At 42.5% G+C, this 23,631-nt stretch overlaps 1 long non-coding RNA gene across 2 annotated transcripts in view; it reads right to left on the reverse strand.

Moving 5' to 3' along the window:
• Window positions 1–23,631, reverse strand: part of LOC140906533 (uncharacterized) — a 170,396-nt gene that overhangs the window by 112,302 nt on the left and 34,463 nt on the right. The gene's annotated exons all lie outside the window — the stretch shown is intronic.

A 23,631-nucleotide genomic window follows, 5' to 3' on the forward strand; every position in this document is an offset into this window, starting at 1 on the left:
AGTATTTCATATTGTCCACATCTAAAATACCATATTCAGAAATAAATTTTATCCCACATTCAGAAGAATGTAATTACTTGATACATATGCACACACAAACTCTGGGTTTACAAACCCTTGAAAAAGAGTCATGCTGAAATTATGAATACCTGGAATTACAGGGCCAGGCTGCACCATTCCAGCAGCCAAGGTAGCTTAAGCATTCTCCTCTGGAGGATTTCCCTTATGTAAGGAGAGTCCCCGGGTGGTATAGTGCCAGCAGAATGGTTTCATACCACAAGCTGTGCTGAGCACTGATGGGCCAACTGCCAGGATCTGGCTCATTATGGGTACCTGTGAACAGTTTCCTTCAATCTCCTTTGACAAACTATGTCATTTCTAGTCCACTGTGTCTTTTTATCAGGTTTTCTGGGAATATCAGCATGTAACTTGTTCTGCAGCCTCCTCCCTGCAGCAGGAGATACGTGAGCCATTCTGTTGCATGTCAGATTGCTTGGTAGTTCTTGAAGAAACCTGATAACACATGATTTCCTTCTAGGTCAGCAGTTTGCAAACTGTCTTTCAAACTCAATTACAATGGTTTATTTCCCCAGTGGCCTGAGGATCATAAATGGAAGAATGTCTGTATTTAATATTTCTCTCCTTCAGAAAGCCTTCATATTTCTTGGATGGGAACTGAGGTCTGTTGTCAGACTATGTCTCATCCATTTCCTTCACAAGTGAAAATTAACAAGGACTGTTATGAACGTAAGATGAGACTTTAACTCTCTGGGCCTAAGTCACCATTGTTCTGACACCAATGCAAAATGACTGCAAAAAGGGTGAGGAATACCACTCTGTTTATCCAGTAACATTTTATACCCGCTTTGCACAGGGGCAAATGGCTATGCAGAGAAGTGATGAATCAGGCCCAAGTGTGGCCATGTATTTGCTGAAGTAACCAATTAATACGCTAATGGCTGCTAATCACAACTGCCATATTAAGATCACACAATCCACACCCACAGTAAAATCACCTGTCACCAGCTGGTGTTCTCCCACCCCAGCAATGAATGTGATTCCAAAGCACACAAACTAATGGAAAAACCACAGAATTCTTCCTTTTCCTGGGTTTAATCTTGTCCATATCAAAGTTCTCCTTTTTCCAGGGTACAGGCAATGCAACCCACTATCTCCTTGGGTTTTCCACCACCAGCAGCCATACTCTTATTCATCCTGTTTTCTTTTAGTGGCAACTAGGCCCTGTAATTTAAACAGCTCTGGCTGTATTGCTGTGCCAGCTACTTAACCCTGCTGGTCTGATTCTCTGATCTACAGACCTGCCAAGAAACTTAGGTCATTGGCTTTGGTCCTACCTGGGCAACCATGACCACGGGGGTCCTGGCATCAGGACAGGCAGTGTCCCACCGGTGAAAGAATCCTCAGTGGTGTAGGAGAGCTGTGGCTACAACAGCTCCGACACCATCTTCTTTTCAGGAGCCCTGCCCTCCCACCACCATCATGTAAGAAGCATGCCTGAGAAAAAGGGTGCAGAGCCAGGTTGTCCTTGTCCCCTGACAATCCCCAGCAGCAGAATAGCCCCTGGGGACTGCTGACAGTTGGCTTAGTTTAGCTGGCTTTAATATGGCTTTAATTTGCACAGGGAGACCAGCCTGGCTGTTGAGGATTGGGGGACTGCAAAGGTGAAAGCCACCTTTGTCCATGCCTCCCCAGTCTTACACCAAACACTGCTCATCTGGACTCTAGAATCTGGGTCAATGTCTTTGCCCCAAGGTGCACCAGGAGAAGCCAATGGGATTACCTTTGTGAGAAAATACCTTCTCATGTAAGTAAGGGTTTGCAGCATCAGACCTTGAATTATGTGATAATGATAAAGAAATTAGTGCAATTTATTAGAAATTAGAGAAATTTATTCACAGACACACAAACACACACACACACGGTTTAGTGGTATGGTCCAACTAGTTTCAAACATCTTTTTTGCAGATCTGAGAGCCATCAATTATCTTTGATTTAATGATTGTCTGTCACTGTCATAACAGTATGTTATGCCTGTAATGGGCTATGTTGCCATTAATTATTGAAATGCTATCCATTTAGTTAACAGGAGAAGACACTTTTCTGGTTAGTATTAAGGATGAGTTGAGCACTATGACAGTTTTACAGACTTATTCATATTCTCTTTACAAAGAGAAACAGATGTTTCAACTTCCGTATGTATCAGTTGCACACCATGCACCTCATACTTCTGTATATATTTCACCAATGCAACTAATTCTATTTTTATCAATAATGAATACAAAACACAGTCCTCTATTCTGGTCTGTAGAGGACAAATTGATTGGGGTCTAATATGTGTATTTGTGTTAAAATATTTCCAAAAGCTTTTTAAACACCCAAGGGAACCAATTTGGGGGCTAAAACAACACAGAATCTAATCTTCTCATGGTATTTCAGTGCACATATATTGGAAATACAATGAGGACACTAGTTCCTGTGTATTTTGCACTCATAAATGGCTTTCTAAGACATTATAAATGCTTGGTAAGAAGCAAACATGAATACCAAGCGTTACCAGAATGCTGTTGCTCCTGTGAACTAGAATGCACATCCCTATGTTTTGTGATGATTTGATCTAATAGTGAATTCAAGCAAATCAGACCCAGTAGGGGTAAAAATAGCTTTGTTTAAATTGTATTTTCACATATTGCATCATATTTCCGCCACCTATAATTTACTGTGAACAGAGAGGCTTTAATAAATACCCTATGTCTGCATAAACATAAATAATATGGAACTCCAATGACTAAAAATTCATTCATTTACAGAAACTAATCACAACCGTTGAGCAAACCATTTTCCAGAGAGCTGAAGAAAAATCCAGTGAAAGGTTTTAAAGCCACACACTAGCCACATGCAACCGGCTTTTTGGAAACCCTCCCATTTATTGTTCAACAAAATGAGGATGTACGGATATCTCAAAAAGGGGACAATTTCTGCTTGCCTTTTTTAAAAGAGTAATCCACTGAAGCTATTGTGCCTAATTCTTCTCCCACCAGTATAATTCCATTCTTTTCATGGAGTTATTTCATGGAATGAACGAAAAATCACATAGGTTAGTTCCAATTCAGAGGTGATGTGCAAAGTGGTTTAAATCAGACTCCTTACATTAACATAGACTCCTCTAGATCTACTTCCTTGAGCTGGTCAACATTTTTTGTCAAAACATATTTTTCAATAAAATTTTAAAATTGTAATGGCCAATTTTCGTTTTGGTCACAATTTTCCGGGTTTGCCTGTTGACAACCAGAAATCATAATGTAACAATTTATCATAAACATTGTCATTTTTTCATTAAAAAATATCATTTTTTTGGTTCTTGGTAAAAAATGTGAGGGTTTGGTTTTTGAAAACCACGCTTTATTTTTACCTGAAAAATGTTTTCAGAAGCAAACACTGTTTCAGTTTTTCATTTCCTGTTTGCATTCGAAAATATCCACAATCACTTTATAAAAAGAAGAAAAATGATTGAAAGCATCCTGTAAACAAATAATAGGCATTGTAGGGCCACTTACAGTAATGTTCTAATGTGTGTGGGAGTGAGATAGAGCCTCTAAGCGGGATAGCAGTCATTGAGGGTATCGGAAGAAGTTGTACATTTCACCTACTTGGGGACCCTGGACTTAGACTCCCTTCTGAATAGAATCATAGAATCATAGAATATCAGGGTTGGAAGGGACCCCAGAAGGTCATCTAGTCCAACCCCCTGCTCAAAGCAGGACCAATTCCCAGTTAAATCATCCCAGCCAGGGCTTTGTCAAGCCTGACCTTAAAAACCTCTAAGGAAGGAGATTCTACCACCTCTCTAGGTAACGCATTCCAGTGTTTCACCACCCTCTTAGTGAAAAAGTTTTTCCTAATATCCAATCTAAACCTCCCCCACTGCAACTTGAGACCATTACTCCTCGTTCTGTCATCTGCTACCATTGAGAACAGTCTAGAGCCATCCTCTTTGGAACCCCCTTTCAGGTAGTTGAAAGCAGCTATCAAATCCCCCCTCATTCTTCTCTTCTGCAGGCTAAACAATCCCAGCTCCCTCAGCCTCTCCTCATAACTCATGTGTTCCAGTCCCCTAATCATTTTTGTTGCCCTTCGCTGGACTCTCTCCAATTTATCCACATCCTTCTTGAAGTGTGGGGCCCAAAACTGGACACAGTACTCCAGATGAGGCCTCACCAATGTCGAATAGAGGGGAACGATCACGTCCCTCGATCTGCTCGCTATGCCCCTACTTATACATCCCAAAATGCCATTGATCTTCTTGGCAACAAGGGCACACTGCTGACTCATATCCAGCTTCTCGTCCACTGTCACCCCTAGGTCCTTTTCCGCAGAACTGCTGCCTAGCCATTCGGTCCCTAGTCTGTAGCTGTGCATTGGGTTCTTCCGTCCTAAGTGCAGGACCCTGCACTTATCCTTATTGAACCTCATCAGATTTCTTTTGGCCCAATCCTCCAATTTGTCTAGGTCCTTCTGTATCCTATCCCTCCCCTCCAGCGTATCTACCACTCCTCCCAGTTTAGTATCATCTGCAAATTTGCTGAGAGTGCAATCCACACCATCCTCCAGATCATTTATGAAGATATTGAACAAAACCGGCCCCAGGATCGACCCTTGGGGTACTCCACTTGATACCGGCTGCCAACTAGATATGGAGCCATTGATCACTACCCGTTGAGCCCGACAATCTAGCCAGCTTTCTACCCACCTTATAGTGCATTCATCCAGCCCATACTTCCTTAACTTGCTGACAAGAATACTGTGGGAGACCGTGTCAAAAGCTTTGCTAAAGTCAAGAAACAATACATCCACTGCTTTCCCTTCATCCACAGAACCAGTAATCTCATCATAAAAGGCGATTAGATTAGTCAGGCATGACCTTCCCTTGGCTTGACCTTCCCTTGGCTTGACCTTCCATGCTGGCTGTTCCTGATCACTTTCCTCTCATGCAAGTGCTTCAGGATTGATTCTTTGAGGACCTGCTCCATGATTTTTCCAGGGAGCAATAGGACCTTTTTTATAAGGAAAATAAGTACAATCTGAGCCAAGGCAAATGACTGTTATTTCTAGAAATCAGCAGAATAATTTCAGGTCAGCAAACCTAGCAGGAATGGCTGACTGCATTGCTCAACTAAGTTCCTATTGTCTCATTTCACTTTCTGAAAGCCGTGGAACACAGTTACATTGAATCATTGTTAGCACCTCTTCTCTTCAGAATCTGTTTAATAATGGAAATCTTTCAGGTACCCATGTTTCAAAGGGGTTTGCTTGTCGTCTTGTCTATTTATAATAGTGAGTTGTTTTGAAGTAAAAGTAAATCTAGACAATAAAGAGAGCATTGTAGGTATTTCTTAAGTAAATCAATAATAAGAGTGGCAGAAAGGTAAATATTAGTTAAGGGATCCTTTGGCAATAAAGCAATCATTTGCTTGATCACATACATAAATTAACTACAGACAATGGGAATGAAATGGTAAGGCTGCACAGTTAAATGAGAAAATGTCATGCAACAATAAAATGAAGAAATCAGCATTTCATTATATGCATTTTACTTTGGAAACAGTAATATATTGTATTATACTGCACCTTTTACCAGAAAATAGAAAATAATACACCTGTGTCACCGGGCTGACATAACACTGCTGTTGATACTTTACATTTCTGATTTTGTGTTTTTAACTTTACACTGATCCCATTTTTGCATTGAGTTGCATGCCTAACTCATTTGCATATTTGCAGAATTGAGGGCCGGCACAACATGATAGATTTTTGAAAAGTGCTTTGATGTTGTTCCTTCTCCACTCCTAGCTTTCTTCTGACTGTAAGGGTGGAATGATGGCCACGCAGAAGTCAATGAGTGGGGCAGGGTTGCTACTGACTTCAACAGAGTGAGGATTTCACCCTCAGTTCAAGGCAGAGACTGTGTCTTCCCAGAAGTTTGTACAGAACTTCAGATAGTTAGGGTACAAAATGTAAGCAGTTACTATAATAATAGAGACAGGAAAAGGGGCAGAGTTCCTATAGCTTCCTACAGCCCTCCTTACCTGAAGTCTGGCTATTACTGGATAGGTGCCTCTAGATTTATTTAAAAAATGTGAACATATAAATAAATAAACTAAGTATTTCACATTGGATATTTTTGGTGAGCATTTTTCAATGTTTACAGAAGTTTTCCTCCTTTATTCCCCCAGTCTAAGAGGCACAGCAATGACCTTTTCTGTGGAATAGCCAAGAAAAGCTGTACAATGCTCCCTCTGGTCCTGGGTGCCTAATGATGTTGCTCTGTCGATCAGCCAGTGGAGGGGATTATGTCATTCAAAAGCAATGCAAGCTCAGCAAAACTGAGCTTGGGACCCAAAACTGTACCCCAATATGGTGATGGTGCATTATTCTGCCACCAGGACACAAAGCCAGCCTTTACATGTCAGTGTTGTTTACCCAGTAGAGATATTCACCACAGCAACCAATGCATCAATTAACATGCACCTAAAATGTATTATTCCATGTTTAGTTCTTGGAATCAACATAATCCACATTTTTATTGAAGAAAAAAAATTGAAACCCAAGGAACAGCAAGTGGTCTCTTTAAAAAAATTACAACTTTGTTCTAAATCCGTGGAAGAAAATTTGTTGTGTTCTAGTTTCTCTGGCTCATTAAGCCTAGAAATCTGATAACAGTCTTAACACCACAGGATAACGTTAAATTTTAAATAGGAACAAAATAAAGCATGCCCAGGAATATATTAACCTGTTATGTCCCCAAAATAAATGCACATACTTCCACTGAATGGGAATTTGCAAAAGATGTTGGGGAGATGTACAGGATACAAATAGGCTAATACATAAACATATGGACATGGCTTAAATGTTGATAGTGGATAAGAAAGAGACACTCATCCATTGTATAAACAAAATAAACACCGTCATCAGAACCAGTTTGCTTTCTGACATTGTTGTTAGCATTTTCAGGCTGAGACGCAAAGACTATAGCTGCAAGTAATTCAAAGACCACAAATTCACATGCCACTGCCCTGGGCATCATACATAGAGACATGCAATGGTATGATTGTTTATTAAAAACAACAACAACAACAGAAAAAGTCACAGGATGCTATTTCCAACCATACTCATATGGCCACAGCAGTGTCAGGTGCCCCCATGTCCTAGGTAAGTTCTGATGGGCATCACTGACACTGCTTCACCAAACACCTACCTCCTTTTCCTAGGTTGCCAGCATTTCTGTTTTGACTGCAAATCCATATTGGAAGAACGAAGCTATGAATGCCTTGCTGGATGCTGATAAACAATGTGGTAGTACAATGAGCCCTAAATATAAAGAAAGACATGAGGTAGATCACAATCCTACAATTCTAAAAATATAAAGGGCTAGTTAGTAGCTTTAACCCTAGCCCTGAGTAGGGAAGATCATAGGAAGAGAGGCAGTCTCTCAGATACTTAGGGCCTAAGCCATATAGGGATTTATACACTAAAACACCTAAACTGCATCCAGAACCAAATAGCCAGTTGGTACAGCTACCAAAGGGCTGGTGTATTGTGTACCCTCCAGCTAACACAACTCAGGAAGTGAGCATTTGAATGTTATATGAACAGTTGTTTCCCAGCAGTCACAAAGGCATGGGTCATAGGATCTGAAAGAAAAGGTCATAAATGCATAGCTAAATACAGACAGAAAGAGACACTCTTGGCCATCAGTGCCACCTATGATTCCAGAAGAAGGAAAGGCCCCCCCAAACTGAGAACCGCTTTGGTAGGAAGTGGACAAACGCTTGAATACTGGGGGGTGCAGAAACCATCACCTCAAGATCCTTCCTCACTCAACTACAATCACCTCCTTACTGTCCAGACTAAGCATTAGCCAGCTGGCTCTCATCCAAACCCCCACTTTCAGCTAGACATTGAAAAAGCAAAGACATCTCATTATCTTGGCTTGATGAAATTGAAATCTAGAGCTGAGTGCCATCCTTACACTAATAGAATTGCAGTCCAAATCCCTTCACAATTTCCCCACATATGTATGGAGCAGGAGAAGGTAGCAAAACAGAGCTTCATGGAACCATGCTTCAGAGATCATATAGCAGAGATGAGCAGTTGCTCAAAACTTCCCCCATGCAATCTCTGCATGCAGCAAGAAAAGAACAAAGCTGCTGATGAATGATATGATCCCTCCCAGGGCCTATAGATGAATTAATAAAATCTCATAGTTGATGCTATATAAGGTTGCTGGCAGATACAAAAGAATCAGCATGGACACCACACTATTTTCCTTTGCTAGGAAGAGGCTATCATGCAATGAGACTCATGCAGTTATTTGCTATGCTATGCCAGGAGAGCTGGCTGGGGTCAAGGATATCTAAGGACTTCAGATGGCACCTTGTCACAAATGTCTCAATAATCTTCCCTGGAAAAGAGAAAGTTGCGGTTATGTTCCAGAAAGGGGAAGAGGCTGGAGCTTCCCCCAAACCTGGAAGATTCCTACTGTACTGAGGGAGTATGCATGGGGGGAATGACCCTGTAAATCAGATCATCTCAGTAAGAGGACATTGGCATGAGGAGGAGTGGGTCTAGGGGAGCTGGTAGGCTTCGTGGAGGTCTAGTTTAGCTGTGTTGTTGGTTTTCAAGGAGGAAAGAAGTTGGGGACTAATGCTGTGCGAATAACTTTCAGTTCAAAATATACATTTAGTTTCATTTTGGGTTTGAAGAAAACATTTCATTTTGTTCTGCGGGGTTTTTTAACTTGCTGTAAAATGTTAAATGAAAAGGCATTTTGAATTAAAAAAATCAAAATGTTTCATTTAGAACATGTTGAGTGGTCAACTCTGGCCTCTGATAGGCCCACGATGCCATCTTCCTTTGCCCACTTGTTGAATGTTCAAACAAGCATGACGGGGATTGATCACTTGATGATTACCTGTTCTGTTCATTCTCTCTGAAGCACCTGGCACTGGCCACTGTCAGAAAACAGGATACTGGACTAGATGGACCTTTGGTCTGACCCAGTGTGGCCATTCTTATGTTCCTATGTTCAAGCACCTTCTTGCTTCTGCTGCCCCTCAAGTTCAGGAGAAACTCCCTATAAACATCCACAAACTTAACTCATTATCCTCTTTCAAATTCCTTCTTAACACTCTCCTTTGCATTGATACCCACAAAAAACTTGACAGCGGTTAGGCTGCTGCTGTGTTGAGACCACTGCCTATCATGCTGACCAGTATTGTCTCATTGTTTCCTTCCACTCCCTTATCTGTTTGCATCTGTCATCTCTTGTCTTAGATTGTCAGCTCTTTGAGGCAAGGAATGCCTTTTAGCTCTGTGTTTATATAGCACCTAACACAATGGGGTCCTGGTCCGCGGCTGGGTCTTTTAGGTACTATGATAATACAAGCAATGCATCATAATATTAAGTTTTAATTTTTCCAAACAAAAAGTCTGTTTTCCCCCCCAACCAAAACAAATTCAACCCAAATTCATGAAATTCCTCAGTCAACCCAAATCTGCATTTTTTTGGAGGGAAAAAGATTTTGTGCCCAGCTCTCTTAGATGACTGTTGGAAATCAAGAGTGCAATCACAAGATAGATCCAGGGGATGTACCAGGTCATGGTGAGGAATGGGAGTTGCTGAGGTTTCCCATCTTAGAAGGCTATGCACCCAGTCTTCTGAATACTTATCAGATCAGACTTCTGACTCTTAGAGATCTCAGGCTGTTCTAAGGTGTACCAGGGGACTGGCTGAGCATGGAGCAGCCCAGGATCAAGAACTGCAATGGGCACCTTTACACCCTTCCTTCCTTAACTGTGGCAAGTGCTCCTTGGCCATAGTTGAGAAAATCTGTTAAAGCCCTTTATAGAAAAAGACGAGTTTGCTGTACTCTAGAAATTGGGGAGGGTGGGGAGAGAAAAGGACATAAGTAACTTCTTAAAGTCCTGTTCCCCCAGTCAGCATGTTCCCCCAGTCAGCCCCTTCTTAGGGGCTACTTTCTTTCTCAGGTTACTGTGGCAAGGGAACCAATAATTCAGCAGCTACTTGATATCCTGACAAAGAATGTAGATAAAATTACCAACCATGGCGGGGAAATATGTCATTTACCGGGCAGCTCCAAAAGGCAGCAGGCCACCTTGAGGAACAATGCTTTACAGAGCTTCCAGCAGAGAGGCCTGGCTGCCCACCACTCCTAGTTCTGAGCTCTGCCTTAAAGGCACAATCAAGCCCTAAACTAGTTCCAACAAGAAGCCAAGCATGAAGCTACAGCGGGGATGAATTTGGCTCTACATAGCTTGACTGAACTGTGTGCAGATGGGAAATGCATGAATATTAGCATCAGAAACGCACTAAGAAGGCTGCCTCAGAAAACTTCCTTTGGTGTCACAGGACACCCATATCACATGCAGTACGTTCCCAAGTGTTTCACTTGGTCTTAAAATGATGACTGACAGGTCTTGAGGTTGAAGATCTGTGTGAATATCAAACACAAGGCTTTACTCCGAGTTTCCTGAATGTTTTGTCAGAGAGAGCACTGGAAAATGCTCAATCACTAGTTACCTAAGTCTTGAGGCCACTAATAGGGGTTACGCAGGACATAAATAGTTGTGCAAAACCACTTCTTGTACAGTTATGAGTCAGCCCTATTTTAAATATTGCATATACTATCTACTGATTCAGTTGTTATGCTTGCCCCTCATCAGACTAATCTCTCAAATTCCACAAGACTGAAGTGGATTGATGGTAGTGGGGCAGAAGAGAATCCTTACATTTACTTATTAACATCACAGATCCACAGGATCCTGCAGAGCCTTCTGGGAAATTTTACTGGGGTTACTGCAATTGCCCCCACTCTACCATTGACCATTTGACTTCACTTGATCCCCAAAACACAAAGAATCACTCCTTGATGATGGCTCACATACTGTATTGATCACAAAACCAAAGGTAGAGACACTCTGAGAAGGTGAAATTACATACAGGCAACTCAGCAGATTTAATGCTTGTGTTTGTGCTTTCTTCATTGAAGTTACCAGTTGTGCCTGCAAGAACTTTGTCACTGAGGGATCCAGTTCTGCACTATTCAGTTTGTGGACACAAAGACCAAGCTGTCTGAAGAGGATGCATTAGTATTATTCTTTGCAGGACAACTTGCTGTATAGCTGTCTTTTAAAGAGGAAGAAAATAAATTTTCATAAGAGTTCTTGGGTTTCCAATTGATGAAGAATCAAGAAATCCCTCCTCATGCCTGGCATGCCTGAGTGCCAATCTTTAAAAAGGGAAGAAGGAGGATCCTGGGAACTACAGGCCAGTCAGCCTCACTTCAGTCCCTGGAAAAATCATGGAGCAGGTCCTCAAAGAATCAATCCTGAAGCACTTGCATGAGAGGAAAGTGATCAGGAACAGCCAGCATGGATTCACCAAGGGAAGGTCATGCCTGACTAATCTAATCGCCTTTTATGATGAGATTACTGGTTCTGTGGATGAAGGGAAAGCAGTGGATGTATTGTTTCTTGACTTTAGCAAAGCTTTTGACACGGTCTCCCACAGTATTCTTGTCAGCAAGTTAAGGAAGTATGGGCTGGATGAATGCACTATAAGGTGGGTAGAAAGCTGGCTAGATTGTCGGGCTCAACGGGTAGTGATCAATGGCTCCATATCTAGTTGGCAGCCGGTATCAAGTGGAGTACCCCAAGGGTCGGTCCTGGGGCCGGTTTTGTTCAATATCTTCATAAATGATCTGGAGGATGGTGTGGATTGCGCACTCAGCAAATTTGCGGATGATACTAAACTGGGAGGAGTGGTAGATACGCTGGAGGGGAGGGATAGGATACAGAAAGACCTAGACAAATTGGAGGATTGTGCCAAAAGAAATCTGATGAGGTTCAATAAGGATAAGTGCAGGGTCCTGCACTTAGGACGGAAGAACCCAATGCACAGCTACAGACTAGGGACCGAATGGCTAGGCAACAGTTCTGTGGAAAAGGACCTAGGGGTGACAGTGGACGAGAAGCTGGATATGAGTCAGCAGTGTGCCCTTGTTGCCAAGAAGATCAATGGCATTTTGGGATGTATAAGTAGGGGCATAGCGAGCAGATCGAGGGACGTGATCGTTCCCCTCTATTCGACATTGGTGAGGCCTCATCTGGAGTACTGTGTCCAGTTTTGGGCCCCACACTTCAAGAAGGATGTGGATAAATTGGAGAGAGTCCAGCGAAGGGCAACAAAAATGATTAGGGGACTGGAACACATGAGTTATGAGGAGAGGCTGAAGGAGCTGGGATTGTTTAGCCTGCAGAAGAGAAGAATGAGGGGGGGGTTTGATAGCTGCTTTCAACTACCTGAAAGGGGGTTCCAAAGAGGATGGCTCTAGACTGTTCTCAATGGTAGCAGATGACAGAACGAGGAGTAATGGTCTCAAGTTGCAGTGGGGGAGGTTTAGATTGGATATTAGGAAAAACTTTTTCACTAAGAGGGTGGTGAAACACTGGAATGCGTTACCTAGGGAGGTGGTAGAATCTCCTTCCTTAGAGGTTTTTAAGGTCAGGCTTGACAAAGCCCTGGCTGGGATGATTTAACTGGGAATTGGTCCTGCTTTGAGCAGGGGGTTGGACTAGATGACCTTCTGGGGTCCCTTCCAACCCTGATATTCTATGATTCTATGATTCTATGAGTAGAAGCCAGAATGAATAACTGAAGAGGATGAAGAGACAGTAATTACTGAATACTACCAAACTGAGATTTTCTGGAATTATTAATCTCAGATGACTTTGTTATGGGGCTCGGGGTGCAGTACAGACCAGTAAAGGATTGTGTCACCACTTGCTCTGTAACCCTGGGTACCTCACAATGCTTTGCTGCTGTAGCTCCAAATGTTGGATGCTCACAAGCAGCCTACAAGCATGAAGGTCACACTCTGTGTGTGTGTTAGACAGCCCTGCTTCAGCAGCTCTGACCCCAGCAGTCTGCCCACAGCCCCAGTCTGGTGGCAAGGTGACCCCAACACACTCCCTGTCCTAAATTTTACAAAAACCATGTGTACTGTAATGTCCAGCCCTTTCCTGGACAGTTCAGAGAAATGATAAGGTCCATTTTTCTCTAAAGGAAAAAAAAAGCACATAATAATTTATTAACTTTAATTAATTTATTAACACCTTTCCCTTTAAACACAGCACTGAGTTGGTTTTTAGTAAAAATAAAAGAAATTTATTAACAATAGGATATTGGTTAAATGATGCCACGTAAGAGGCATAATGTTAGAAAGGGGTACGAGTAAAACCAGAGCAAAAACACACATCTAAAAGTTGAAAGCTTAGTCTAGCAAGGTACAATCTTTGCATAAGCAGGTTTCTCACCTATATTCAAGTCCCAGAGACATTGATCCCCCTTTAATTGAAGGCTGTCTTTCTCAGCTTGCAAGAGCTCTGTGCCCTTGTCTCTAGTGGTGGATTACCGCACAGGCTGAGGGTGCCCATGCCCAGGGGCCCCAGCCATTTTAGGGACCCTGCAGAAGTGCCGGAACTCTGGTCCTGCCCCCTGCTCCTCCTCTCCCCTCAGCGACCTCTGTCTCCCTGCTCCTCCTCTTCCCCCTGAGGCCCTGCCCCTGGCCTGGCCAGAAGACGGAACCTGTGGTAGGGTGACCATACTCCTGCCCTTCAGATAGAGTTTGCCTGAACGCCCTCCTCCTCTCTCCCGCGTGTGACACAGAGCTGGCCCAAGCCTCTGTCCCCCCTGTGCGGGGCTGGCCTGAGCCACTCGCCCAAGCCCTGCTCCTTTCCTGTACAGGGTTGGTTTGAGCCCCACTGCTCACCCGCCCTCCCCCACCAGCCTCTTTTTGGCAAAACTGGGCATTGGTCTTGTTTGCTCTTGCCATCTGGTGCAAAAAAAGTCAGGCTGTCTGGAGCTGAATTGAAGCAACTCAGACCTCACGTTTTGCTGTGCATGAATAGTTCAAGTTCTCTCCTGAATTTAGGACCTGTGAGTGAAACCCTGGGCGTACTGAAGTCAGTGGGGGTTTTGCCATTACACTTCAATTTGGCCCGAATTCACTCTGTTATTTTTGAGTTGGTTCTAGCAAAGTGAGTCTTCTCATCCATAGAGTTAAACCTTCGAGTTAAAACTGTCTTTTATGCCTTCCCATGTTTTTGCTGATACAAGTATAAAATATATTTTGCTGTGCATGAATAGTTCAAGTTCTCTCCTGAATTTAGGACCTGTGGGTGAAACCGTGGGCCTACTGAAGTCAGTGGGGGTTTTGCCGTTACACTTCAATTTGGCCAGAATTCACTCTGTTATTTTTGAGTGGGTTCTAGCAAAGTGAGTCTTCTCATCCATAGAGTTAAACCTTCGAGTTAAAACTGTCTATGCCTTCCCATGTTTTTGCATATTAATGATCGGAGTTTTGTTATTTTGCATTAGATACCTTTGCCAACAATTATTCCAGAAACTCCCTCCGATCTTGTCTTATTCCAGCACTTTACAGACCTCTCCCAAATATCTGGCTGAATCTGGCTCTATGTTTTCTCTTGCAAAAAATGCCTATAAATTTTAAGGAAAATTGGGACTCCAGTGTTAAACCTTACATGAAAGACAGCGCCCCCCATAGCACCGCGCCACATAACTGGCAAAGGCAGTGGTTTGATACTGGATCAAGTCAAAAGTGTCACCTGTTGAATCACCAACACCACACTCTGTGCCTCCATGGATTTTCCTTGGAGAGCTTCTAGCTTAGTCCTATCATGCTAGACTCTGCACTACATGTAAAATCGGATGAGGTCACACTTGAGGAGGTACGGCAGTGGGCACATTTCAGCATTTCTTTCTCCACTAAGCCTGATGAAAGCTGTAATGATCTACCAATCGTTAACTCGGTAGGAATCCTGCCTGTAACCTTTACAATCTTCATTGATGAAGTGAGGCCGAGTCTGCTGTCAGAAATCAAAGCCTGGGGGATGATCCATAGAATATATGAAATAATATATTGCAACAGAAATAGGCCAGTAAGAGCAAAAATCAGTAGCTGTGATACAATTGGGTTTATGGTGTTGAGGGATGGAACCAGACTCATCTTGGTTCATTTTTGTGGAGGGAGGGGAGAGGAACTAAGGGAAGTGCATTCATCTCTATACAATTTATTTGGTGACAAAATGAGAAGTCGATCAAATATTTAATATGTTGACCCAGGGAGCTGTAGCTGACAGATCAAGTGCTTTCACATTAGATTCAAACATTCAGGAAACAACAGAAACAGCCAGCATACAACCAGTATTTCTGGCTAGACCTGAGGGGGAGTGCTGGCAGACAGCTTCTTTCCCTCCTTGAGCACCTGCCAAAAGAACACAGGGGGAATAAAATCCAGGGGAAAGCAGATAGAACGAATGTGTCAACTAGGACTTTTCATGTTCAGGGGCATGGCCAATCAGGCTGAAGGCATGTGCAAGGGAATATATCCTTGCTAGCATTTACCATCAAGGCCCAGGGAATCTGTGTCATTTTTGAAGACAGCAGTAAGTGCTGCTGCTGAGAGGGAATATGTTGACCCTCAGGGAGCAATCGGGGAGCATGCCAGTGAGGTGCTTTAACCACAAGACAAATCCTTCTTCCAGTAGTCCAGCCTGCATTTCAGCACAGTATAGAGTTAGGGGTCATTGGTAAATTCTGATCCAGGAGCAAGTTTGGATTTTGAACATCACCTAGGTTTGATGGTGGTCAAAACCAGTCTTTGGGTCCTGCAAAACCCGTACCAGTTGGCCCCTTTGGTTTTGAGGAGGAATCAATAGCAGTATAGTAAGAGAGGCCCCTGTGCTGCTGATACAGATGGGGAACAAAGATGAATGTGGCATGTACAATAGCTGCATAGTGCCTCAGCTGTACGAGTCTTCTATCAGTTTTACCTGTAGATCCTTGGCCTACATGTAGTTTGGTAGCCCAATTCCTTCTACACCCCCAACTATCCCATAGTACAAGGCAAGGACAAGGAGTAGCTCTTCAAAAGCCACCTATCTATTTGGAGTAACTTCTCTCTTTCTCTGCAGGTTGGAGTGTAAGGTCCATGGTGAAGGTTAAAGGCAGTTAAATATCCAGAATCTCCTGCCAAGAGCATCTGGTAAGACCCCAAACATACAGCAAGCTTTGCATTCACTAAGGCTCTTACAAATTCTGTTGATTAATTCATCAATTGATGCAGTAAGGACTCTCCTGCTAGAATAGTTTTACTTATAACTCTCAGATCACAGCAGATCTTGATTTGGCCTGATCCCATTAATACTGCTGCTATACTGGAAATCAATTGTGGAGCATCTAAGAACCATATTTTCATTCCTGGGGGACATGTAAAATCATGCCCGGGGCTCCATGGGACCATCGGGGTCCTGAACTTTATAACATGGTCTAGACCTCATGAGACCAGGCTTTCTCATAGTATTTAGGTACTGCTGCTGCCAGTTCTGTCTGAAACATATGCAGAGGCACCAAAAAATGAAGAAGATATGATATGGGTAAGAATATAAAATACATTTTTCAAACTCTATTAAAGCCTCAACTCAAATTTTGGGTGAAGGCTTCAGCTGGTACTGATCTTATCCCAAGTGCTTTGCCATACCTTACTTTTAACTTTTACTGGGCCTAAGCCAGAGACATGCTGACTATTTGAAAACCCCATTGATTTCTCTAGCATCTCTAAGTGCCCTGCACGTCTTTGGTCAGGTCCATATTGTGCAAGATTGAAAGCAAACAAAAGTTTGAGGGGATTTTTTGTAAAGAAGTGCTGATTTTTCCATTCTGTATTCCCACTCTTTTTATTTTGTGTCTGTTTGGAAAGATAATCTTATTTCTTTTAGTCATGTCAATGACTCACTTTTTGTGGAAGAATAGCAATTTTGTGCCATTTTACACAGCTGGTGTCAGCTTTAGCTTAATAAGTCAGGAAGCACAAAAATAGAGAAATTCAAGCCCCAGAATGAATGACAGATAGCAATGGATGACTCCCCCACCTCCCCAGGAATGCAGCTCTTTCATATTATGCAATTATACACTAATGTGATTCAAAAAAGTGTTGCATGTGAAGTAAAGGAATGAAATTTCGGCTGGTTTTGGAAAAAAAAACATCTTCATTGCTGAGTTTTGATTATGTTGTTGTTAGAGTGTAAAAAACACTGAGGCAGGGATTTGGGCTTTCTCTTTGTCCTGGGAAGTGCTTAGCACACTTCTGAGAGCTGTATAAATAACAAGTGCTAACTGTGAGGGCAGGTCTGCACTTAAAACGCTGCAATGGCGCAGCTGCACCACTGTAGTGTTTTAATGAAGACACTTTATGCTGACAGGAGAGAGCTCTCCTGTCTGTACTTAATCCACCAACCTGAGAGGTGTTAGCTATGTCGACGGGAGAAGCTCTCCCTCCAACATTGCGCTGCCTCACTGGGGGTTAGGTCAGTATAACTTCGTCACTCAGAGGTGTGGATTTTTACACCCCTGAGCAATGTACTTATACTGATGTAAGTCTGGAGTGTAGACCAGACCTGAGTTTCTAGTGAGAGGCAGTTTTGTCTGCTAGTGAATTGAAAAGCCCTGGACTGACAGTGAACTGGTAATTGGATTCCCATCAGCGTGGGTTAGTCCAGTCCGAACAGGATCACTGCTAAGGTAATTCATTCTCTGGGCCTCATCCAGCCTTTGGTCTCTCTGCTGAAATTGCCAGCAAAGAAACCAGTTGTGACATTGGGTATCTTTATGGTGAGGACACTTTTCCATTAAGAAATGGGCTGAGATCACCAACTCACGTCATACTGGCTGCTGGGCAGCTATTAGAATGTAAAGATTTTTGGCCTTGGGTCAGATTTGATTCACTGACTTGAAAGTGAAAAGATCCATGTCCCATTACCTAGTCTCTGCATCTGCATGAAAAGCAGGTTCATTTTATACCAGGAAAATTGCGTTTGGCTTTACAAAAGCTGCCCTTGTGAATTACTGCAGTGGAAGAAAGGTTTGAAGGTCAGGGTAAAATGTGGTAAAAATAATTAATCAAAATTGTTTTAAATTGCTCTATTTTGTATAGCCCTTACATTTCTGTTTGTCTGTTAAAAACTGAAAGGAAGATGAACTGATATTCCTATTTAGTCTTTTTTTCACACTAGGGAGTGAATCAGAGTAGAGTTGGGGGGTGGAGACTGTGATAAAATGCAAAGTTAAGAGAGCAAAAGGAAAAGAAAGAACCACTTTTATGTCCTCCTACCTTGACCCCTTAAGAATATTTGGATTTAACACACTGGATAAATTCTATTCTATTCCATTTTAAATAAGTTCTTATACTGCATTCTTCACCACAGTATCTGAATCAATAAGGTCATCGGCCAATTTTATTTGTAAGCCACACTGGCTAGAATTGCATGGCTAGAACCCTAAAGCAAGCAGGCTTTGCCATGTATCTCCATGGATGCAGATCCCCCTCTACTTGCAGAACCCTTCCTTTACCAGTTCTAAATCATCTGGGCTGAGTTATGTGGCTGTTTTGTGCCGTGGCCAATTACCCCCAGAGACTTGGATAATTTGTTTCACTTGTGATGTCACAATGTCAGCTTGAATCTCCTGTAATGACCTAAGTTTGAAGGAGGGGAGGAAATCTCTGCTCTCCCTCTGTATTTTAACTCTCAAACAAAATAATACAAAGCTTCATGGCATCCACTTACTCCTCTATTGGGAAATCAGTCACCAGCACACCTTAGAAAGTGGGGCCCACGAAGTCAGACTCTGAACAGGTGCTTGAAGGAGCTAATAGATTAACAAACAGCAGCAGCTCATATTAGGTAAATAGGTATTTCCTCTGCATTCCTACTTAGGGCAAAAAAAACATTACAACACTAGGACAATCCCCTTAATTTATGCATAGGTGAAGTTATTTGGCCAGAATCAGAGATTTTCTTATGATAATTAAAAAAAAAATAGGTGACAATAAAGGAAAAAGCCATACATTTACTGGGAAAGAAAACTAGATAGCAGTGGTCACTGGCCAGCACAGCCTCCTGCATTACACCATCTTCCACAGCAGTGTCTTTAGCCTGCCCTTCCTGCCTTCCGCTATACCTGAGATGTCTTTAACCTAACCTTTCTGTGTCACACTATACCTGCAGTGCCTTTCACTTAACTGTAGATACTGCAGCTGGGGTATTGTTACTGAAAAAAGAGAGCAGGAGGGGAAACAAAATGCCACCACATCAGTTTCCTAAACATAAACCTTGAAAACTTCCTCAATAGCGTAGTGTGCAACTTTCTGTTCAGAAGGTGAGATGGAAGTCAGCCATAGCTGTGAAGATTAAAAGGAATCAGGGACTTATCTTCTGTAACAGCTGTTGGCCTCCCAAAATCTTATGGCTAGAAGGGGACATAAATAACAGCATCCAGCTTCCCTATCGCTTTGTGCTGGTTTATTTCCAGAATCTAACAATTACTTTACACAGAGTGAGTGTGCGGGATAGGTGGAAGGTTACAGTATTTCACTGACAAATCCCTTAATAAGTTACTGTATTCCCCTCTGTCTTCGCTCATTTTGCACCTTGCCCCAGTCACACACACTGCTGTGGAACAAACTCTTAAAAGCTGGGAACAAATGAGAGTTTAAGGTCCCTGAGTTTCCATTTCCCATGGACATTACTATAAAACCAGATGCTATTGTCAGGCTAACCGTATGGTGAAGGGACATGGAACATTAAATATAGATTCAGTTAGCTCAATCAGAGAGAGAATTTCATGTTATCTGCCGCTAGGAAAAGTTTCATTTATGCTAGTGTATTGATTCAACTCTGATTCTATGATTCCTAATTGCGGAGTTTAACCCAAGTGCCAACACTAAATACAATAGCAACGTCTTAAAAAAGAATCAAGCAATTTCTTTTATTGAGTCATACTCTGCTGTTCATACAGAAGATCATAAACAAAACTCTCAATAAAATTCAAACAAGCCAGTGTTTCCAGTTTCCATCCACCTCCACCCTTTTTATCCTTTCCTTCAGTGAGCAGAACAGCATACAACCATCTCATCATCCCTTTTAAACATCCTGGACATTTTACCAGATCAAACACCTGGCTGCTCAGTTTCCAAAAGTTTTATGTGCCTCTTGACTCAGCACGTTCAGTGCCTGAGATCTGAACATGAATGGGGGAGAAAGACTATTTTGCAATACAGCAATCAGGTTTCAAACCCTTATACAGATCTTATATGATTCTGCAGATTTTCAGTGTAAATTTCTAGATGAGGCAATATTTCATTAAGATATATTTTAAAATGTAACATTTTTATGGGACAAACCCTGAGGTGTTTACTCAGGCAATACTCCTACTGAGTCTGTGGGCATTTTATCTGAATAAGGACTAAGTAGAAATTAAGATTCAGATCCTGTTCCAGGGATCTGTACAGTATAAGGATTTCACTCCAGGCCCAGTGTGCCCTTCCAGGCACAGCTGTTCCACTGGGACTTTGCTCAGAAAAGAATTGGAGAGTTTGGCGATGAGGTGAGAGGTGAAAAGGGAAGAGTGAGGGTCTGGTCATGCTCCATAGCACCATCCAGGGGTAGCCCAATGCTAATAATAATAGAAATTCTTTTTATATTACATTACCCAGGAATCCTAGTCAAGGATCAGGCCCCATTTTGCTAAATACTGTATAGTTAACAAGAAGACGGCCCCTGCCACAGACAGCTCACAATGTCCATGTCAGACAGGCTTCAACAGGTTGATAAATCTGAAAATGGGTGGAAGTCAATTGCAAGGTTAATGTTACACTAAAATAAACAAAGTTTAGCAGAATAGCAGAAGTCACAACTCTTCAGGTGCCTAATCAAGGCCAGATGTTGCAGTTACAGGGCTATCTGCACCTATGTCCCCCCTGAGGGCACCCTTCAGGTATCAGACTTTTACCTCTCCAAAGGTGGAACCACAATTTCCCCCTCTTAGACCAGCCCTCGGCTACAGTATCCTGTGTATCAACCACGCTTACCCAGCAAGTCTGACTGAGTTCAGGCATCTGTGGTTCTTCATTCAGGAGTCTATGACCAGTGGTATCCAGTGACAGAAGAACCTTCTTCAAACCAAAGTACTGTTTATGTTCATTGTAGGAATAAAGCATGAGAGAAAAAGAACTTTAACCATCAGCCAGTCTACTACATGCATGTCTCTTACCTAAATTCTTATCAACCCCTGTTGGCAGCCTAGGCAGGCCTAACTTCTTCAGACAACCCAGCAGGTGCTGGTGTCAGTTTGCTCCCCTCGAACAACTCCCCCTCTTAAGAGAGTGTTCTTTTTCAAACTGCTATATTCCTTTTGCTCTCCTGTGTTCCTGGGCCTTTTCCTATCCTGGCACTCTCCCTTAATAACCCTGCAGTGTTTGTGAAGAAATGGCGTATCCTGAGTCATTCTTTCCCTTCCTGGTTGGTTTTCCTTACAGCCCCCTATTAAACTAAACCAATATAGTAATATGGTAAACAACTCAATAGCCAGGTCAACATACTATATTCATTGGTTATTTCAGAGCCATTCCAGTTCCATCACATCGGGCAGGAGTGATTTGTAAGCATCATGACAATGGAATGAGAGTTAATGCTCGCTGAAGCAGTATTAACTATCCCGAGGTCCCTTATCTGACTGTTGTTGAGCAGCCTTAAGGCAATCCAGCTACGTTGTGTTGACAGAAGGATGGGAGGTAGCAGAGAGGGTCATGGGACTAGCATAAAAATCAGAAATATCATTGGCAGCTGGCTCTTACCTTGCCATACTTGAGGTCCTTTCCCTACAGATCCACTGGTGGGGAGATCTCACTCCAGGAGACATCTGTAAGACTTTGAATTCCTCTCCTGTGAGTGAGTATCTCTGTGTGAAGGAGCAATCTGGGCCTAAGCAAGGAAGGACTTCAGGATTAGCCCCTTATCCTTTAGTTTAAACAGCTTTTGCCTTCATGTTCACTATGGAGCTATGCTTTTCTTTTCCATGTGCTAGGGAAAGTATTTATGGACGTATGGAAGCAGAAAGAGATTGTGGCAAGGAAACCAGGTACTTTTTCATGCAATAGTTATGTACTTCACTGCTAACGTAATCCTGATAACATTATTACATAGACACCAGTAAATGTTAGGTACTTACTAAGAACATTACTGCATTGACAGACCTTTGATATAGAAATCATATTTACCTCACTTCTAAGGCTCTCATGGTTATGATTGATCTATAAAAAATATTTCTATTAAGATGCCACTTTTTAAATAATAATTTGCCTCCCAGCCCCAATGTCTACTGTAAATTCTCCAGAGCTGGAAATACAGTATATCTTGATGTTACAAGACACTCTTCACATTTTAAGTGCCAGATTGGCAGAGCAGGAGACGGAGAGCTTCCATTTATTAACAGAAGAAGGTTAGTCTCAGGGCAGACTTCCCTTAAACAGATCTGCCAGTTTCCCTCAACCCTGATTTAAATGGACCATCTCATAGCTCACAGGGATAGTTAAGCCTTCGTGTCTCTATTGAGACAGTCAACAACCAGGCCAATGACTGCCAGGTGGGGAAGTGGATTTTGTGATGTAGAGTTTTCTGCTCATAAGGAATTGAACAGAGACCAGAAATTTATTTCCAATAGGTCAAAAAATAGCCATCATTTGTTGTCAGATGTCACTGGTATAGTGCTCTGCTCTGTTCAATGTTGATAACAGTTGGCTGTGTGCGTGTGTTCCCTCTGCAGATTGCCAGCACAATAGACCCCGAGAGAACCCCCAATGACCACAGGCTCTGATAAGGTACGAAGGCACCCGGCCAGGTTTATTGCCAAACGAAACAGTCTCTAGCTCCCCAGATCAGATGTCTACAGTTCTGCTAGTACATATGTGCTCCCTGACAATGGACACAGCTCAGTCAGTGGCGGGACGCTCCACTGCCCCCTAGGCTGGACAGAGACACCGCCCCAGGGATGCATTCTTATACACAGGTACAAACAAGTTACACATCATTCCTGACGTATTGAGGTGCAACCCCTCTACGTAACAAGGTGCTGCCTTTCACCTTGTACATGTTGGTTTGAACAAAACAACTCTATCCATCATATTACCCTTTTGCCGCTGTCTTTAGGATGGGTCAGCCTGTTCCTTGTTATGTGTGTGGAATGTGTAAATCTCGGAGTATTCTGGTATCTCCAGTGTCCAGTACCTTTTAGGTATGTATATTTTTGCAACATCAGCCCTTTCCTTGCCAGCTTCTGTGAGCGGGGTCTGCCTCTGGTTCACAGCTTAACTTTGCTTTATGTTAGCAAAGTCTTGACCATTACTTTAGTTCAGGCCTTAGGCCTCATACCGGGCCTCTGATACAATGGTTTATGTTTCAGGGCCTCATCTTCCCACATCATTTTATACCATTTTTTTATCATTACTGCCAAGGATTGGGTCTGAATCAGTTACCTAGAGATGAAAGGTTCTGTATATAAGAAGGTAAAACTTTTAGCAGGGAGACACATATATGCGGTTGGCGCCTCCTACCATTGATCTCTATTCTTTTTCATTTTTTAAATTTTCTCATACCAGGATGTTTATATAGATAAACTAT

The sequence above is a fragment of the Lepidochelys kempii genome, chromosome 2 (genome assembly GCF_965140285.1).
Source record: "Lepidochelys kempii isolate rLepKem1 chromosome 2, rLepKem1.hap1, whole genome shotgun sequence".
Lineage (NCBI taxonomy): Eukaryota > Metazoa > Chordata > Testudines > Cheloniidae > Lepidochelys > Lepidochelys kempii.